This window comes from Xenopus laevis, chromosome 9_10S (assembly GCF_017654675.1).
Source record: "Xenopus laevis strain J_2021 chromosome 9_10S, Xenopus_laevis_v10.1, whole genome shotgun sequence".
Taxonomy (NCBI): domain Eukaryota; kingdom Metazoa; phylum Chordata; class Amphibia; order Anura; family Pipidae; genus Xenopus; species Xenopus laevis.
In genome coordinates this window covers 34,472,691-34,493,095 of record NC_054388.1, presented here as the reverse complement: position 1 = coordinate 34,493,095, position 20,405 = coordinate 34,472,691, and the positions used below count along the sequence as shown (strand labels likewise).

The 20,405-nt window shown below is 41.6% G+C and overlaps 1 protein-coding gene across 2 annotated transcripts in view; it reads right to left on the bottom strand.

The window, feature by feature from the left end:
* ppp1r16b.S (protein phosphatase 1 regulatory subunit 16B S homeolog) overlaps positions 1–2,321 on the bottom strand; it is a 31,756-nt gene extending 29,435 nt beyond the window's left edge. The window contains exon 1 of one of the 2 annotated variants that reach the window (XM_018238414.2): positions 2,173–2,321. The gene's annotated coding sequence lies outside the window, so the exon portion shown is untranslated. The remainder of the gene's footprint in view (positions 1–2,172) is intronic. The other variant, XM_018238415.2, reaches the window with a different exon arrangement.
* Positions 2,322–20,405: the final 18,084 nt, after the last annotated feature.

Sequence of the window (20,405 nt, the reverse complement as noted above, 5' to 3'; positions counted from 1 at the left end):
AGGATTAGAGTAAAGGAAAAAGCTATAACATGGTGAGTGACAGTTTGACAGGTGACAGACCTTAGTATGAGAGACACCCTGAGAGTGACAACTGTGGCACAGTGACAGGTGCTGTTAGTGAGAGTGAGAGAGTGACTAGTGCTAGAACAGGGGCAAGGGGGAGACATGGCTAGTAGTAAGAGGGGAGCAGATATATAGTATAGCAGCACAGTGACAGGTGCCATACACAGCTACTAGCAAATGGCAGGTAGATACATAGGGAGGTTGTATTGGACAATGGCAAATGTAAGTCTCAGATGTTAGATGGAGGCACTTAAAGGGCAGAGGGAGAGTGGTAGATGTAGCTATTTACTGTACTTTGAGCAGCTATGGGCTTGTGGCAGGTGTGGGACCCAGGTATTATTTACATACTGGCATGGACAGGACTAGAATTAATGTATCAGTGAGACATGGGGGCTACTGATAGGGAAAGGAAGGAAAAAGTGGGACAGTGACAGATATGGGAGTCAGTTGTATAAGTAGAAGATAGCAGACATACATGTAAGGCAGTGGTTGAGGGGCAGGTATAAGGGGAGAGAGACTGGAAAGAGAGGTATGGGGTTAAAAACAGGTGTAATTGGAAAAGAGCAGACTGACATAGGTGAAAGGTAGAGGGTTGTGAATTAGGCTGAATAGGGGAGAGCAGAGAAAGGATTTAACCAGTGGATAAGGAGTAGTTGTAAAAAGGAGCAGAGAAGGGTGAACTTTGGTGGGTTAGGAGTAGGTGTGAGTAGGTGAGAGGTGATACTTGTAAGAGAAAGTGTTAGGAATAGATGTAAGTGGGAGAGAGGAAAAGTTAGGTGAAACTGGTTGTGTTAGGACTTGTTAGTGCAGAGAGAGAGGTGTATGTTGGTAGGTTAGGAATAGGTGGGCAGAGAGAGAGGTGTATGTTGTTAGGTTAGGAATAGGAGGGCAGAGAGAGAGGTGTATGTTGGTAGGTTAGGAATAGGTGGGCAGAGAGAGAGGTGTATGTTGGTAGGTTAGGAATAGGAGGGCAGAGAGAGAGGTGTATGTTGGTAGGTTAGGAATAGGTGGGCAGAGACGTATAAGGCAGTTGGGTTTTTATCAGTTATCAGTGGGAGATGGCAGATAAGGGTGGAAGTTAATGAGTTAGGAACTGGAATGTGTAGAAAGAGCTAAGCGTAAAGCAATGGGAAATTCACATGATTCACAAGAATAGTAAAACCAGTGATAACACAGAACCGCCACTTGACAATGTAGGTAGGTAATTGTGTAACATACACAAGACACAAAATTGGAGTGCAGTGCTTACGCCAATGGCAGGTATTGGTGGGGGCGGCAGAAACAAGTTGTGTCAGGTTGTGTGCGTGCATGTGATAGCTCCCACAGTGATCAAACAACAACACAAGTGTATAATACAGCAAGTCACACCTGAGTTCCCTTGTAAATAGATACACCCAACAGTTGTACTACATTGAGTCTAAGCCCATAGATAGATAGATAGATAGATAGATAGATAGATAGATAGATAGACAGACAGACAGATAGATGGATAGATGATGGATGGATGGATGGATGGATAGATGATAGATAGATAGATAGATAGATAGATAGATAGATAGATAGATAGATAGATAGAAAAAAGATAGATAGATAGATAGATGATAGATAGATAGATAGATAGATAGATAGATAGATAGATAGATGATAGATAATAGATAGATAGATAGATAGATAGATAGATAGATAGATAATAGATGGATAGATAGATAATAGATGGATAGATAGATAGATGATAGATAGACAGACATATAGGCCACCAAGCTATATTTAAGCACAATCATGTATTTAAATGTACAACCATGCACACATATACAGATAAGCAGACTCATATATATAATATATATATATATATATATATATATATATATATATATATATATATATATATATATATATTTATATATACACACAGACACTGTGTAGAGTAATATAACCAATGCACATACATATACAGTTACATGTAGCTGACACACACACACACAATAATCCTACATTCAGACCATTAAGCCCACACTGTACATAAAATACAGAGCAAGCCGTTTGCGCGTCAGGCAGCCATATGCCCCTGCAAAGAGAGAAGATGCAGCGCAGGCAGACGACGGGCAGTACCTGAGTGCAGATCGCTAGCCAGCAGTTGCAGGTGATGGGGATGTGGAGCAGCACTGGGCTGCCAGTCAGTGAGTGAGTGAGTGAGTGAGGGAGCAGCTCTGCAGGAGTCACAGGCAGGAGGCGGCTGCTGCAGACTGAGCGATGTGCGAGGGGGGAGCTTGATGCTGCTTTTCTCCTCCTACCGCACAGCACCCTTTACTCACACACACGTTCTACATACAGCTCTGTATTATACACACACATACTGATTGCTGCAACTGCTCTGGCACACACACACACACTGCAAAGCTGGCCATACAGGTAAAGATTGTGCCCAGTACCTGACCCTATAGTAAATATTAACTGCTGTCTTGACAATATGATTGCAGAAAACATCTGTCCAGAAGCAGACCATGCACACACAGGCAGCAGCTGCTTTGTCACTGCAGATTCTATAAAAGTTTTGGACTGGGCCCTTCCAAACCAAGTTGGCAGTCTGTGTAAGGGGCGGTCAAGAAGGATTGGCTGCCCACCTTGTTTCTGGCTCAATTTCATGCAGGTCTTAAAATCCCATTGGCTGAGGACCGAATTGACCTGCATGTATGGCTAGCTTTAGCATATATCATCATCTGGAAAGATCCAGTGTTGCACTGGGCCAGCAAGACAGTGGCAAAAAACCCAGTGGGCCCTGGCCTTCATGTGCCCCGCCAGCTCAGACCCACTCTGCCGCCGAGACCGCCTCATCCACAGGTTAAGGAGGGAGGTAAAAGGTATGAGGCATGCAGGGGAGGGCAGATGCTTGGATTAGGACCATCAGGTTCACAAGGAGGGCCCTTCAATTAAATCCCAGGTAGGTCCCGGATGCCCAGATCCAACCCTAGATTGTACCTCCCTTATTTTACATACAGATATTGTCCTACCATCAAAATAAAAGCTGGCCATACATGGGCACATTTGAGCTGCAGATTCAGTCCCTCTAGATTTAGCAAAGTGGGCAGCTTTTCTACCCATGTATGGGCCCTTCCTGATTGCCACCCCAAAAAATAGATGCCAATAGAGGTGGTCATATATGTAAAGATCCACTTATTTTGCGAGGCTGCCATATTAGAAGATCTTTTACCGATATGCCCATAGGTGGCAATACAGGACATTGTGGGAGAAGGGCATCAACAAGCTGATGCAATCCTCGCTTCAATGGGTTATTTAAACCTGTCCAATAGATATCTGGCCAATATTTTATCTGACAGGGTCCATACACAGATAAGCTGTCAACACGGTCTGAAGTGGCCGAACCGGCACAGAAAACGACCTATATCGATTGTATAAACACTTCCATCTATCACTGTCATGGGCATGGACCTGCTCTCCACCCCAAGCTCAGAGCAGATAGAGAGAGGTAATCCTGAGCCTCCTGAGACTGCCTTTATATAAAATATGCCCCTGGGCACAAAATATCTGTTTTGATCATTTGCTCAACACACAGATTATTATACAAGACCCCATATCGAACAACATTATCTGTGTACGTGAAACCGCCTTTACTATTATCATACTGTTTAATGTAACACACACACATGGTCAACTAATAGGGGTATATATCTTAAATTGTGTATAAAGACAGGTTTTTACATTGCTATTTAACAGTAGAGTACGTAATTGGAAATTGTGCATATTTAAAAATCTGTGTAATTATGTTATGCAAATGTGCAGCTGAATGTAAAATTATAGCCTAAAAATAGATATTAGCTTGAAGAAATAGACATACTCTGTTCCACCTAAGGCAAATGTCACACTCAGGGGTGCTCTGCCAATGAGGCGAGTTGAGGCACTCGCATCAGGCGGCAGCAAAAATGCCGCTCCTGGTAACTAAGAGCCGAATTTCTGGTTTTAAACCCGGAAATTCAGCTCTTCTAGTGCAGAGAGCGCAATTGTGCTCTCTGCACTAGCGACGTGGACCCCCCCGACCCCCGTCCGGCGCTGAAGGTGAGTGACGTGGCGAGGTGGGGGGCGTCAAAAACTAAGGCCACCTCGGCCGGCAAATTGGGCAGGATTGACCCTGGTCATACTGGTGGTGAAAATGCTAGTACTGCCAAATTCTGCCCCCTATATCGTGGGGGCAGGTGCAACTACACATGGGCCCGGCCCAAAGCGATAATATTCAGGACATAATTTTAGGAAGGCCAAAGGATATACTAGATGGGCATTACTAACACTCCGTAGAGTGGAAGAATAACCTCCTCCTATCGCAAATATATGCCCCTTTTAATACATATCAAGATCTTATTTGACCTTGCAGCTGCTGACTGGCATTGCTCGCTACAGCCAAATTTATCATCTACAAGGTGAAAAGGTCCTTTTCTATTATGGATTTGCCTAGTGCAGTCCCATTAAGGGTATAAGTGGCTTGGATATTTTTACATCCCAGGTGCATGACTTTACATTTATCAACATTGAATCTCATTTGCCACTTAGCTGCCCAGATTGCCAGTTTGTCAAGATCCTGTTGCAAGGATGCCACATCCTGGATGGAATTAATTGGGCTGGATAATTTTGTGTCATCTGCAAACACTGATACATTACTTACAACACCCTCCCATAAGTCATTAATGAACAAGTTAAATGAAATTGGACCCAATACCAAGCCCTGAGGGACCCCACTAAACCACTTAGCTGTTCAGATTGCCAGTTTGTCAAGATACTGTTGCAAGGATGCCGCATCCTGGCTGGAATTAATTGGGCTGGATAGTTTTGTGTCATCTGCAAACACTGATACATTACTTACAATAATGTCCCCTAAGTCATTAATGAACAAGGTAAATAAAATTGGACCCAATACCAAGCCCTGAGGGACCCCACTAAGAACCTTACTCCAAGCAGAGAATGTACCATTAACAACCACGCTCTGTAAATGATCCTGTAGCCAGTTTCATATCCATGTGAAAGTGCCTTCATTAAGCTCAACAGACCTTTGTTTAGAAAGTAGTGTTTGTGGGGCACTGTATCAAACACTTTGGCAAAATATAAATAAATCATGCCTACTACTCCCCCACTGTCCAGCATCTTACTTACCTCATCATAAAAAGCAATTAAATTTGTCTTACATGACCTATACTTCATAAAGCCATGCTGATTACTGCTTACAATGCCATTCATTAGGACAAAGTTTTGAATGTGATCCCAAAACAAGCCTTTAAATGATCTGTCCACCACAAATGTCAGATTTACAGGCCTATAATTGCCAGGCTGAGATAGTAATCCCTTTTTAAATATAGGAATTACGTAAAACTTTCCTCCAATCTATAGATATCATACCAGATGAAAGAAGTCTGAGAAAATCAAAAAATAGAGGCCAGTCTAAAACGGAACTAAGCTCTCTTATATTCCATCTGGCTCTGGTGCCGTGTTCATATTCATTTTGAGTAAAGCTTTATGAACCATATCCTAAATCAGCCACTGAATGGTTTGAGGTTAACGCCATACTATTGTTGAGATTGTGGCTGAATTATTAGTTGTATCTGGTATTTATATAGCACCCATACATTTCCATTTCACTTTACAAAGATTATAGGGCTAATTTACATCCTCGATTTTGCACTACAATTAATATACATAGTGGTATTTTTATAGTCTATATATGCAAGTGCATAGATATGCCTGTTTAAGTATGTGTATACTGTATATGTGCGCTGGGGTTCACCAAACTTCACTATGTAACTGTTTTTCTTAGAATTCATTAAGTACTGTTGCGGTCACAAGGGTGCATTGCACTTTGCCATAAATCTGACACAATTGTGAGCATTGTTATGAATAAGGGGGGGCTCAAAACAAAGATTGAGCCTCCAAAGAGGGGATTGAACCAAAAAAGTCGAAGAGCCACAGGTGCAGGGCGAAACACTGTTTTAGGTAACACACTTTCCTTACATTATTTTGCCTACATTTGACAATATCTGTAGATGCCCTTGTGGCCCCTCTTTTAAATGCCAAGCTTAAATGGCTCCACCTACTGCCTACACATTGCTGTCACTGGGCATGGATTCCTCTTCCACTCATTCCACCCTCCAGTTTGTTCTTTACAGGCCTGTTTAATAGCATCAGCCTTGGATCTATATTCATTTTCCAGTTCAGTAAATTCTGTATAAATTGTTGCCCAATTATCCTTTAACTTCAGATATTTCCACTATGTTTGTTTGAAACTGTGTCTTTCTCTGCAATATCCAGATTTCCTTAGTGGGCAAGTGTAGCCTGGGGGGGGGGCACATCCAATAGTTTCACGATATTTTGTAATGTTTCACACAAGGCAACTATTTTGCTACCATAAATCAAGGGCTAAAACCTGTGACCCTATACCTGTTATTGAACTACCACACTTAGAAACTCCAAAAGCCTACAGTTAGGAAGGTGAGTTCAGCAAATAGGGTAGTTATTATGTCAGTTTACTTACAAAAGTGATATGCTTGTATTCCAAAACCACTGGGCTTGTAAATAGCCTTAGAAAGATGGTTCCAAACTGGTAAAGCATTGGGCAACTTGGCTGCATAAACTGGCAGTCAAACAGATCATATATATATTATTAAAAAATAAAATCATAACTAAAGAGATTTACCGACATGTCTGATCAAAATCTGAACAGTTACTACCATTATGGTTGGAAATTTACCTAGCTGTCTTGTGTACCCAGGGCTGGCATTAGAAATCACGGGCCTCATACGTCAAAAATGTATTGGCCCCACCCATCCTAGCATGACCCCCTAAGCTCCACCCTAGATCCCACCCCCACAGCACTATTAAAAGGCCATACAGACACGAGTGCTAAAACAGAAACAACATTTTTTGCCAAAGGATTATAAAGCCTGCCACTACTTCAAGGTAGACTTTTTAAACAGGCACCTACTCTAACCTAAATTGCAGTTCTAATGTATAAATATGAGCCATTTGGTTTAATCCCTTGGTTAAAAAAACATTGGTGGTCAGTGTTCCCCCATAAAAGTAAAAAAAAAACAGACATTGGTGGCCAGGGTTAAAAAAAATCCATCAGTGTTCAGTGGAACTTACCTTTAAAGATTGGAAGGTGGTCATCTTCATTCTCCTCTTCTTTGGATCCATTCAGTGGCTTCTGCAACTCAAAGTGGGCCTGACTAATCCGGAAAGTGCAGCATGGCCCAGTGTCGGACTGGCCCACCGGGACACCAGGAAAACTCCTTGTGGGCCCAGGTGTCATTCTATACATTACCATTACCTGATGATACTTATGAAACTGCTCTTACTGCTATAAAGAACTTTTTTGTGCCAAGAGTAAATGTGGTTGCTGAAAGATATAAATTCTGCTAACGTGGACAACCTAATGGCGAATCCACAGAACAATTTGTAGCAGCTTTGAGAGAGCTGGTTGTTACCTGTGAGTTTGGGAATCTAACAGATGAAATGCTAATAGACCAAATAGTGGAAAAAACAAACTCACCTCTCATTAGAGAGAGACTGCTCCTAGAGCAGGATTTAACCCTTGCAAAGGCTATTACAGTTGCTAGCCAAATTGAAACAGCAGTGGCAGAGGCTAAAACTCTCAGTCAGGGAACTGCTGGGAATGTACAGATTGTGAATTCAACACTGTGGCCTAATAATGCACAGTCACAGGCAAAATACAGTGCTAAGGAAAGGGATTCACCTACACTGCAAAATGTCACAGTATTAAGTGTGGATAAAGCTGGTACATTTATTCCAAGTTTATATGCACTGTCAGTGTCAGTACTGCTTCTGCTGACAAGGGACACTCCATTAACCTGATGCTTGATACAGGTTCAGCTGTTTCTATATTACCAAAGTAGTAATAATTTGCAAAAGATCCACTTGTTGCACCTGCCCTGGATCTGGTCAGTTACTTAAAGGATCCAATCCCTGTGCTTGGTTGCTTGCCAGTGACTGTACAATTCGAATCAAATACTGCAAAAGGTGACTTTTACATTGTGAATAAGGGAACTGCTATACTTGGAAGGGATCTCTTTGCTGCATTAAACCTACAATTAGTTGATGGCCTCATTACTACAGCACCAGTGCCTGCCACACAGCCAGTGTCTAAAATTTCACCACAAAGCAACACTTCACTGGGCTGTGCAAAGAACCTTGTACACAAAGTTAAGGTGAGACCAGATGTCAAACCAGTACCATTTTCTGATTCAGCATGGGAAAAACTTGCTATTGATATTGTGGGTACTTTTAGACTGCAGATTTGCTATAACCTTGATAGACTATTACAGTAAATGGCCTGAAATTGCATTTGTTTCTCATATAACATCAGCTACAGTAATAATTTCTGTCTACAGTCTTCAGCAGAGAAGGTAATCCAAAGGAGTTAATATCAGTCAACGGACCACAGTTTGTCTCATCTGAGTTTGAATCCTTTCTGAGAGAGAATATTGTGCATAGGAAATCTTCAGTGTATTACCCACAAGCAAATGTAGAAATCGAGCGATTCAACAGAAGTCTGAAAGAAGCACTACAGACAGCAAATCTTACTGGGAAATCTTGGAAAGTATTTACAACAGAGTTCCTACATAACTACAAAGAAACGCACCATGCAACTACCCAATCATCTCCAGCTGAATTATTACATGGCAGACAGATGCGCACTAAGTTACATGTTGCAGACATCAAGCTTCCACAAAATACTGTGCCTACAAAATCATCTACTGCTGACATTGTGAAACATCACCAAGCCAAATGCAAGGCTTATACTGACAGAAAACATGGTGCCAGAGAATTACACTTTCAGCCTGGATCTTTAGTCTGAATTAAGAAACCAGGAATACTGAAACAAGGACAATCTAAATTTACTACACCTCTTGAAGTGAGACGCCACCGAGGACCATACACATATGAACTGTCTGATGGACGCATATGGAATGCAAGTCGTCTTGCTCCTGTTAGGAATGACTTTGGAAAAGCTCCATTTGATGAAGGACATTTTCCTACTCCTGATGTCAACTGCAATAGGCCTGAAGAAAGTGAACCTATAATGCGTACTGAGAGAATCAGAAAACTACCTGCATGGACCAAGGACTATGTTATGTGAAGAATGTATAATATTGCTTTAAAATGCATTGTTGTTGTTTAGTACATTTACCAAAATGATTTCCTACTATAGGGGGAATATGTGGTGTTTATACAAATGGCCTGTAGATGTCACTGTGCTCAGACTTAAACTTCCTGATAGCTTAAAAGTGAAAGTGAAAGTTACTGGTGTGTGATGTCTGCATGACTCTTGTAATAAAGCACTGTTATACTCTACTCATCCTCGGCTACACAAAACATAAAACATATGCCCCCCTTTTGGTGGCCCTGTATGTACCCAGTATTTAAAGGGGCAAGATAACCCATTTGTTGCAGAATTAGAACTCTCATCAGCTCTGTAATTGGAGGGTTGGTGGAAGTTCACATTGAGTTGAAGGTGTGTAAACAAACTTTACCATCCCCAGTCTATAATTTACTCCCTCTGCTCATCTTATTGCACTTGTATATCCAGTGCTAATGGTTGTCTGTATCTGCTGAACTAAGCCTATCATTAATTTTTAAGAAAATACATATCTAATTATAAAATATATTCTATAGTGCTGCTAGTCCTGTTCATATTGTTCTTAATCACCTCTGTAAGGAGGGTTTTCATTTAAACTTGAGTTCCCTTCTGCATCCTAGTAACAGATATTTTCCCTACAGACCACAATGCATTAAGCTTCTGTATATTTTATGCAAGACCACATTGCTAAAAGTAGGGTTTATCTGTTTTCCCTTCTATGTAGTGCCCATTGACCTTCAAGCCACTCTCAAGCAGGTAACTGGAGTCCAAAGCTCTCTATATCCAACCCATATGGCTATTTTAGAACATCCCAAACTCTATTCACCTGTGGCAATCCCACTACATCCACTAGCAGCACTCCCAAGATGCCTTGCAGCCTATGTGGCAGTCCCAAGAGTTGCCCTTTACACGTCCTATGGATGTATAGTTTTGCTGGCCTGCCAAAGAAACAAAGGATTTCCTGATGACCCCAGGACCTGGTGGGCACTAGCCATGGACAACTCTATGAACACTTTCTTGTTTCTACTACTTACCTAAAAATTATCTTAGATACAGATTAGATACAGTGAATGTCAGCATTTCTTGTCACTCGTAAGAGGCCCATACTGTTTCCAAAATTAAATACATACCTCCCACAAATTTCCAAAACTTAGGGCAAACGGATTGTAGTCAGTATTTCCCGATATTTCCAGTTAATATTACAGCATGTATGACTTATCCTCTGATCTGTATGAAAAATCAGATTAGAAAGTCAATCATCTTTAGCAGGGTTGGAGCTGAGATATTTATCAAAGTTTTGCTCTTACCGTGTCAATAGACAAATGCTGTATCAGATCCTAATGCATGCCAGTTCCCCATTACCAGTAATGCTGACTATTGCTCTCTCTCTTGGGCAGGCAGGAGCGTAATTATAGAGGAAGCAAACCTGTTGGCTGCAGGGGGGCCCCAGGATGTATAGGGGCCCCATAAGGCACTAATTCATAAACAGTTTCAATAAATATTGGTAAAACAAGCCAACCTCTAAACATTTGGAGGCATCAAAAATAATTTGCTGTGGGCAGGGCCGCTCCTGCCATGAAGCAAGGTGAGAACCCCAGTGGTGATGGCATGTGGCTCCATTATTTTGCTGCTCTAGGCCCAGGCCTTTATGACCTGGCCACCAATGTGGGCTTGCTCTTTGATAATAGATACACGGGTGATACACTCGCAAATTATTAGGAGAAAGCTAGGAATTTGCATGTAAGTGCATTGTATGATTAGTGAGGTCTTCAATAAAACGTTTTGGTGGACTGAAAGGGAAAGGGACCGAAACAAATAAAAAAGAAACATTTAATCACAAAACTGGAAGTGCTGGTTCTTCTATGCATTATATATATGTCTGTGTGTTCAGGCCATTGTTAATAAGTTCAGTGCAGACTACACACATTCATCATTGATGATTATTGGCACACAGCAAAGATTACAGCAATGAAAGTTTTAATAACTCATTACAGGCTGGGGCCTCTTGCACGATTTAGGAGACTGACAGCAAGTGTATTTCCCATTAGTCTATAAGGAATCTATTTTATAGGCCAACATGTGGTCAAGGTCCAAATCAAATATAGCCACTGTCAGCTGCTATGATCTATAACTGGTAATTGATCAGTGTCTGAGATTATTTTTGCCTTGGATACAGGTCCAGAATGGGATTCAAAATAGGCCCTGGCATTTCAAGTACACAGAGCCTCCAACCAGCCGATAAACAATGCCAGTCTGGGCCTGTTGGAAAAGTAATTGCACTGCTTTATCTCTGAATCAACATATAGACAACAAAACTCACTTCTCTGTGTTAAACCTATAAATTGACTTTAAGCATGATGCGGGGGAGTCATATTCTGAGACAATATTCTGCAATTGGTCATAATTTTTTTGGTTGATGAATTAGTTTATTTCTTGGTATATGCAGTTGTATCCTCTTTCCCCAATTTTCTCCAATGTATAGTAGGCCGGTGTTTGGCTGGAGGGGTCGGCATCTCTCCCAATATGCACAATAGAAAGGATACCAAACACATAAACCGGTGTAGTGGGGAAACCCCTGCATGTTTATTAAGTCACAAGATGTAACATTTCGGGGGCGTGCCCCTTCATCAGACATGCAGATTCTCTAACAGTTGCGTGTTTTATTTTATTTCTTGTTCAGTTGCACCCGAGCCTGAGTGTGGGCCATGCAGCCGTGCATCAGGCCTCCCATCCCCCTCCAACCGAGATTTTTTACCTGCTACAGTGGTCCTTGATCTGCTGGGGGGCCCTGAGGGGTTCGAGCCCTGGTCCAATCGCACCCCTTGCTCCCCTGGTAGTTCCGCCACTGCTTCCAATTCAACGCTTTTAAATGTGGAAAAGAAAGGAGGCTACTGGCCACGGTAGGGTTTAATTCAGCCAGCATATTTCAGCTAGCTGATTTCAGCCTCCATGTGGTCCTAGCCTAAAAGTCAACTTAAAGGTGAATTTCCCCTTTAGGCAAGTCCAGCATATTCTCTGTACTTTTTACACACGTATTTCTGCCTTTGTTGGCCTTAAGTGCTGATTCAGTGTTTGTATTTGAACTGCCTGAATTGTATTGACAGGAAGAGAATGCCCTTAGGAGCACTTACGATATTGAGAATTTATTGGGCCAGATCCCAAACACTTCAGGCAAACTTACAATTGGCCTAGAGTGGTGCACTTCAAAAGGGAATGTATGCTCTGTTCTGATGTTACATAGATGGTATGGCTCATTGTGTGTCCTGATACATATCTCATTCTGAAACCAAGGGTAGCAATATAAAGTCACTTGTGCTGCTGTAACAAACTCTACTGCTTGGTGAAAGGTTTAGTTGCAACATTGCTGTTGGGATTTGTTTCTACTAAGTGCAAAAAGTAAAAAAACACAACATCTACACCTATATAGAGATAATATTCACAGTGGTCTATAAAGCTCAGGGTAGATTGCCTGTGCCTTGGCTTTTAATAAGGACATGAGTCCATGCAGAGCTGGGGCAAGAGGTATTTGTGATTTTTGCGTTCGACAAGGTCTCTTACATCTTCACGCCTTTAGACATTTTGCTTAATTATACTAGCAACTTCAGCGGGAGCACAGCTGGAGGGCCTGGGGAATAGAGAGCTGTCAGGTGGCAAAACAATCCTATTGGGGTTTTTTTTTAATGTTTTTTTTCGCAGGCTTATGGTTTGGTGATCTAAACCCCAGATCCCAAGCATTCTGCATAATAGACCCATGAAAGTATCCTTTATGATGTAAAATAGGCTCTGGACTGAAATTGTACATACAGTTACTACAAAAAACAGAAAACCACTGGTATAGGGGCTTGTGGTTTTTAAATCTATAAATCAAAAGGCAGATGAATATATATCTGTCACTATCCCATAAAGACTAAACTTGCACTTACACCTCTCTTTACACTTATGATTAATTTTGTGTTGGTATCCTCTTATAAAAGGTGTGGGCAAACCTACAATTTGTTTGTTCCGTCTCCTTATTTTGTTAGGGTGTGTATGGTGTGGCTTGTTTGGTACAAGGCCCACCCAGAAGCCAAGATTATACACTGGGAAGACTTAAGGTTTCTCTGAGGCTGGATGTTGGGATTTACCTACTATCAAACCGTACATTTTACAGTAATCAATTGGAACTTGCTGTTCAAGTTTGTAAACAGGTATGGGATCCATTTTATGAAAATAATCCACATTTTTAAAAATGATTCTTTTTTTTTTGTAATTATAAAACAGAACATTGTACTTGATTGAAACAAAGATATAATGTTCACAGGATTTTCTAGTAGATTTAAGGTATGAAGTTCCAAATTACAGAAAGACCCCTTATCTGGAAAACCTCAGGTCCCAAGCATACTGTATAACAGGTCCCATACCTGTACGTCTGAATTATGGAAAGGCCATCTCACATAGATTCCATTTTATCCAAATAATTTAAAATTTTAAAAATTATTTCCTTTTTCTCTGTAACATTAAAACAGTAGCTTGTACTTGATCCAAACTAGGATATAATTAATCCTAATTGGAAGCAAAACCAGCCTATTGGGTTTATTTAATGTTTACATGATTTTCTAGTAGACGTAAAGTATGAAGATCCAGATTACAGAAAGATCCATTATCTGGGAAAACCTCAGATCCCAAGCCTTGGGATCTGTATATAGTTTATATAGGATACCTTCTTAAAGGGATCCTGTCATCGGAAAACATGTTTTTTTTCAAAACGCATCAGTTAATAGTGCTACTCCAGCAGAATTCTGCACTGAAATCCATTTCTCAAAAGAGCAAACAGATTTTTTTATATTCAATTTTGAAATCTGACATGGGGCTAGACATTTTGTCAATTTCCCAGCTGCCTCCAGTCATGTGACTTGTGCCTGCACTTTAGGAGAGAAATGCTTTCTTGCAGGCTGCTGTTTTTCCTTCTCAATGTAACTGAATGTGTCTCAGTGGGACATGGGTTTTTACTATTGAGTGTTGTTCTTAGATCTACCAGACAGTTGTTATCTTGTGTTAGGAAGCTGTTATCTGGTTACCTTCCCATTGTTCTTTTGTTTGGCTGCTGGGGGGAAAAAGGGAGGGGGTGATATCACTCTAACTTGCAGTACAGCAGTAAAGAGTGATTGAAGTTTATCAGAGCACAAGTCACATGACTTGGGGCAGCTGGGAAATTGACAATATGTCTATCCCCATGTCAGATTTCAAAATTGAATATAAAAAAATCCATTTGCTCTTTTGAGAAATAGATTTCAGTGCAGAATTCTGCTGGAGCAGCAATATTAACTGATACATTTTGGAAAAAAATTGTTTCCCAAGACAGTATCCCTTTAAATACTTTTACACCATGTAAAGCAGTGGTTGAAGAAATTTGATTGCCGCCCCCTTTAAAGGCTCATTATTTGTACAGGTCGCACTTTAGTTCATATGAAAACCAGTGAATCAGTCATTCAGCCAATCCCTGACAATCTCTAGCACATCAATAAATTGTCCATCCTACATCTTTTTCCAGCTGACTTTCCAGATGGGCTCCCAGAAGTATCTAGAAGAATTAATAGGTATTATCCCCAAATCTGTCTTTAAATGGCCCACAAAAACCAAGGCACTGAACTGCACCATGGTGGTGAGCCCCACCACCAGGTTTAGTCCTTTAAACAGGTCCAGAGACAACTTTCCACTATTGCCACGCTGCAGGCTACCTAACGTCTCATTCGTGTAAAAGCTACGAATTACTTTTGTTTTGCAAGTGAAAAATTGGGCTTTCTGCACACATTGTAACATTTTAGGAACATATAACCCCATGGCACACAGTTCTATTTCTCCAAAAGCTTTTCAGTTGCCATTGCAGTGGCCACACATGGTGACAGATGGATTCCATTCAAGTAAAAGAAAGGTTGCTTGGCCACATTTGAACGTTACTGCACTGGCTGAAAAACACGGGCGCATCATGGGACATATTTTTTTTAAAATTTAATCAAGATGTAAAAAATTAAACGTGTTTTAAATCCAGATGATAGGGCCCAGAGTTACACCACATGCCTTTTAACAAATCAGTTGTTTATTATGTCAAGTCACAAATAAATAGTCAGTTATCAATAGATATACATGGGTAATTGTATACCTTTATAAAATAACCTGGGTCACCCCTGCCTACAGTAGTGATGTTAATTCTCTGTGGAGGTTGTGGTTGGTCATGGGGCGTTTCTGCCATGAGACAGGGTGAGCACCTTGCCTCAGACAGCAGCTCCCCAGAAGTTACCAGGGGCAGCAAAAAGCTCTCTGCGCTATAGATGCGGTCTCCACTGGACCCCCGTCAGCTATTTTCAGGTAAGGGTGGCGGGGGGGCCGCATCGTGAACGCTGCCTCAGGCGGCGTTACTGACAGATTTCCCATCACTAGTTGCCAGCTTTTCTGGAAAAATTCTCTGTGCCACAAATGGCTGCCCACACTGGGAGCTCCCTCTCGGAGTGGGCAGCCCAGGGCCCGAACTAGGGGTAGGCAGAGTAGGCAGGTGCCTAGGGCGCAAAGCTGGGGGGGCGCCAGGCACGTACCTCCTCTGTCGCCTACCCCAAGTCCGGTTCCCTTCTCTGCCCGACTGTCTGGTTATTATCGCGTCTTTTTCGCTTCTGCGCATGCGCGCAAACTCCATTTTGTGCACGCGCACGCAAGCTCAGATTCGCGCATGAGCACGCGAGCGTAGATTCATGCATGTGCAGATTCGCACAGGCGCCGCTACTGCCCGGCTTGTTTAGCGGCTCTGGGGCAACCGAGTGATCATGGGGGCCATTTTTAAAAAAAAACTAATGTTTCCCCCCAAATGGAGTACAGCCTCTATTAGCCTCAGCCTGCACTTCCAAAAGGAAAAACAATTTGTGAGTGACAGGTGCCCCTTTGTTACCCAGTGCTAAATTATACACTACGTTGCTAAAAGGTGGATTTACAACATGAGCAGTTGCCCTTGGCCCTCCCTCACACAGTCAACTCATATAATATATATATATATAGATATATAGATATATAGATATAATATATATATATATATATATATATATATATATATATACTGTATATATATATATACTGTTCACTCCCTGATAATTTTACTGCTGCCTCCAGGCCTGGATTTGTGAAAAGGCCACCAAGGCCCGGGCCTAGGGCAGCAGGATTTTAGGGGGGCGGCATGCTGCCTAACCACACCCACATTGGTTCAAAAACACTGGGGATGCGCTGGAGATACAATCATTTTTTAAATTTCCCGTGCACTAATCCCCATTGCTCCTGTCCCCCTGGAGGAGACAGGGGCGACAAACGGCAGTGGGCCTAGGGGTGTCCAGTTTGTAAATTCGGCCCTGGCTGCCTCCCAGAATTGTGGTGCACCAGCCACACATGGTAATGACAAGGGGATCCAGGCCTGGATTTGTGGGAAGGCCACCTAGGCCCGGGCCTAGGGTGGCAGGATTTTAGGGGGGCGGCATGCTGTCCAACCACACCCACATTGGTTCAAAAACACTGGTAATGCACAGGAGATACAATCTCCATGAAAATTTACACGAATAAAGGGGAGGGGACAGGGCGACAAATGGCAGTGGGCCTAGGGGCGTCCGCTATGTAAATCCGGCCCTGAGGGGATCCCTATGCTACAGTATGTCTGCCCCTGACACGTTATATCTTTACTTTCTTTTCACACCAGAGAAAGGTGACAGCTTGTTGACGGCTGGCAGGATACTCAACGCAAACAAGTTAACACACGATTAAGAGATATAATTTGAAGTCTGTAGTAAAGAGTCATAAAACAGTGAGTTATTTTAAACCCTTCTCCGCTGATGTTATGATAGTGTGGGAGGAAAGAACAGTAAACATTGCAACACTGGAGAGATCAGTTGTGTGAAGATAGTTCTGCATATAAATAATTGTATGCAAAATGATATGGACAATAAAATGTTACTGTACTCCTGTGCCGAAAGACAAACAGAATGTGTAAAGATTACTTTAATCAGATGTGGCCAGGCAAGTTCCAAGGATTCCTTAGCTGTAAAAGAAGACAAAGATGTGCTCTGCTTCATTTGCACTCTTTAAATCATTAGCAAATACTCGTAATTTAAGGGGGGTGGAAGGACTATTCACAAACATAGACATGGTTTTCCATCAGTCAACCAATCAGGTCATGTGCACTGGTCATAGGGTGTGGCTCTGAGGCATAAAAGGTATAGCCATCTTGCGACCCCTGGGATGTTGCTACAGCTAGATCTCCAGCATACAGTATCCCGAACATTTTTTACCTGGGAGTAACATTCAAAGTTGGAGAGCAACACAAGCATGCAAAAAGTTCCTGGGGGGTACCAACAATGGATTGATAGACTACTGGCAGCCCCTATGTGGACTGGCAGCCTACAGGGGGCTCTATTTTAAGTGCACCTAGTTTTTATGCAACCAAAACTTGCCTCCAAGCAAGGAATTAAAAAACATAAGCACCTGATTTGAGGCCACTGGGAGAAACATCCAGGGGGTTATTGAGCATCATGTTTTGTGCGAGCCACTGGTTGATGATCACCGATATAAGGAAATTAACAGGCTACTCTACTATAAACAGTATAAACCAGGGGTGTCCAAACTACGGCCCACGGGCCAATTGCGGGCCGCGATCCATTTTTAATTGGCTCGCTGCAAATTCCAAAAATGATCATTAGCTGAGTCTTTGCCATTTCAGCTGTTCTTCAATCCATTTGAATGGTCGTTTTCCGTTTTCTTCCACTTCTTTCAGGTTTTGGTTGCCATTTTAAAGTATTTGAGATTATTTTAAATGAGCAGCCTATAATTTTTTATATGTTTTCCCTTCTCCAATCAACTTTTTAATCAAAATATGCTGTTCTTCTGGACAATGTCTGTAACTAGCCATTTTACTCAGAGTAATGCACTATAACCAGTATGCACAACATTTGCTGCCTTCCTTCTTTAAATAAGGAACATCATTGACATCTGTTTTTTACAGAATGAATGACCTCACTAATTGTACTCCACGCTGCTATTAGTTGAAGAAGAAGCTATTATTACTTGGAACAAGCCTCAATTAAAAATTCAATTACACAGAATCAGTAGCATGCATGTCATGACTGTTGGGTCTGTTGGTTTTCTATTACTCTTCTACACCTAATAGTAAATTATTTGCCATGTAGAAATATCATTTCTACCAAAAACAATGATTGAGCAGGTTAGTGATGTGGAACTGCTATTATTCTGAACACAACTCAGGCACCTGAGCATGTCCACTAAAGCCACTGTAAACACTGACCCTTGGGTGTAAAGATGAGCCTGTCCACAGCATGCATTGTCATATAGACCTACAGGTTTCTAGCAAACACACTATTTAATATGAGTTCATTGAAACCAAGGGAGTGGGCTGGGGTATTCTCTAATATTAACATCATAAAGTGAGATTGCTAATAGTATGACTATTGCCTTTAAGCAGGTTATCCTTGATAAACATTGGGATTTTGCATTTTATATGTGTTACACAGCACTGGGCTGCTGTAATGCAGATTTCACATAATTATAGTCTGTGGGTGACAATTGTGCTATTTTAGGGACTGCATTACAATGGGCGATATTCCTTTTCTTTTTAAAGGGAGAGGAGCAATAGTTAATGTTTAATATGTTTGAAAGAATTACACGTATATTTTACCATTTTCAGCCCAACTGTGCAAACCTGCCCCCAGGGTCAAAACAGTGTTGTCCTACCTATAAAAACCACGGAACTGCCTCTGAATTGCCAATGGATATATATCAAGATCAGAGCATGTGTTTTTCAAGACACAAGACTGAATTCAATAACACTTTAATTTGCCTGCTGCTGCCCATTCTGGATTTAACTAGGAAAGCGAGATAAGAAAACTGGGTTCAAGCAGAACAAACAGAACTTTTAAAACATCTGCATTCATGGAATTTGAACTTTTACGAAGTAATATAAGTTGTTGATGAATCCATTTATAGGTGGCACAAGTCACTTTTATAGCAATTTATACACTGCTTCCTTCCACACCCCCAAATAACAATATTAATGTTATGGATAATATCCAAAGTATGAATATATAACACAGTGTGAGATGTCTGAGATAGCATGTGCTTCTGGCTGTAATGTTCCCCAAAATAAGACAGATCCCCTGTTGTGGGGGGCTGCAGATAGGAGCTATACATTTTGTGGGACTTTGCAGGGGCTTATTGCCGATAGTTTGGCTTCACATAGGCGTCTACTAATTGTAACAGTAATCACAGGTAACTTTACACCTTCTTTGATCTTCCTGGAGCTGATCATTGGCCGAGTCTATGCCATTTTGGTTATTCTTCTATCCATTCGAATTGTTGTTGTAAATAAAATACCAAAAAGGGGGGTTGTGGGTGCCCTCCAAGGCCAAGTTAAAATGTGTTTAAATACAATGGACGTGCTACTGATTTGCCCAATTAATCAATGCACATTCCCTGGTCCCCTGTCTCATAAGTAATTCAGTTTTTAGTTACAAAGTTATGATCATAAAGTTGATAAGCCACCATACCAATGAAGACACTGCTTCTGGCTGTAATGTTCCCCAAAATAAGATAGATCCCCTGTTGTGGGGCTGCAGATATGAGCTATACATATTGTGGGGCTGCAGATAAAAGGTATACATATTGTGGGGCTGCAGATATGAGCTATACATATTGTGGGGCTGCAGATATGAGCTATACATATTGTGGGGCTGCAGATAGGAGCAATACATATTGTGAGGCTGCAAATAGGAGCTATACATATTGTGGGCCTTCAGATAGGAGCTATACATATTGTGGGGATGCAGATAGGAGCTATACATATTGTGGGGCTGCAGATAGGAGCTATACATATTGTGGGGCTGCATATAGGAGCTATGCATATTGTGGGGCTGCAGATAGGAGCTATACATACTGTGGGCCTGCAGATAGGAGCTATACATATTGTGGGGTTCCAGATAGGAGTTACACATATTATGGGCTGCAGATATGAGCTATACATATTTTGGGGCTGCAGATAGGAGCAATACATATTGTGAGGCTGCAAATAGGAGCTATACATATTGTGAGGCTGCAGATAGGAACTATACATATTGTGAGGCTGCAGATAGGAACTATACATATTGTGGGGCTGCAGATAGGAGCTATACAT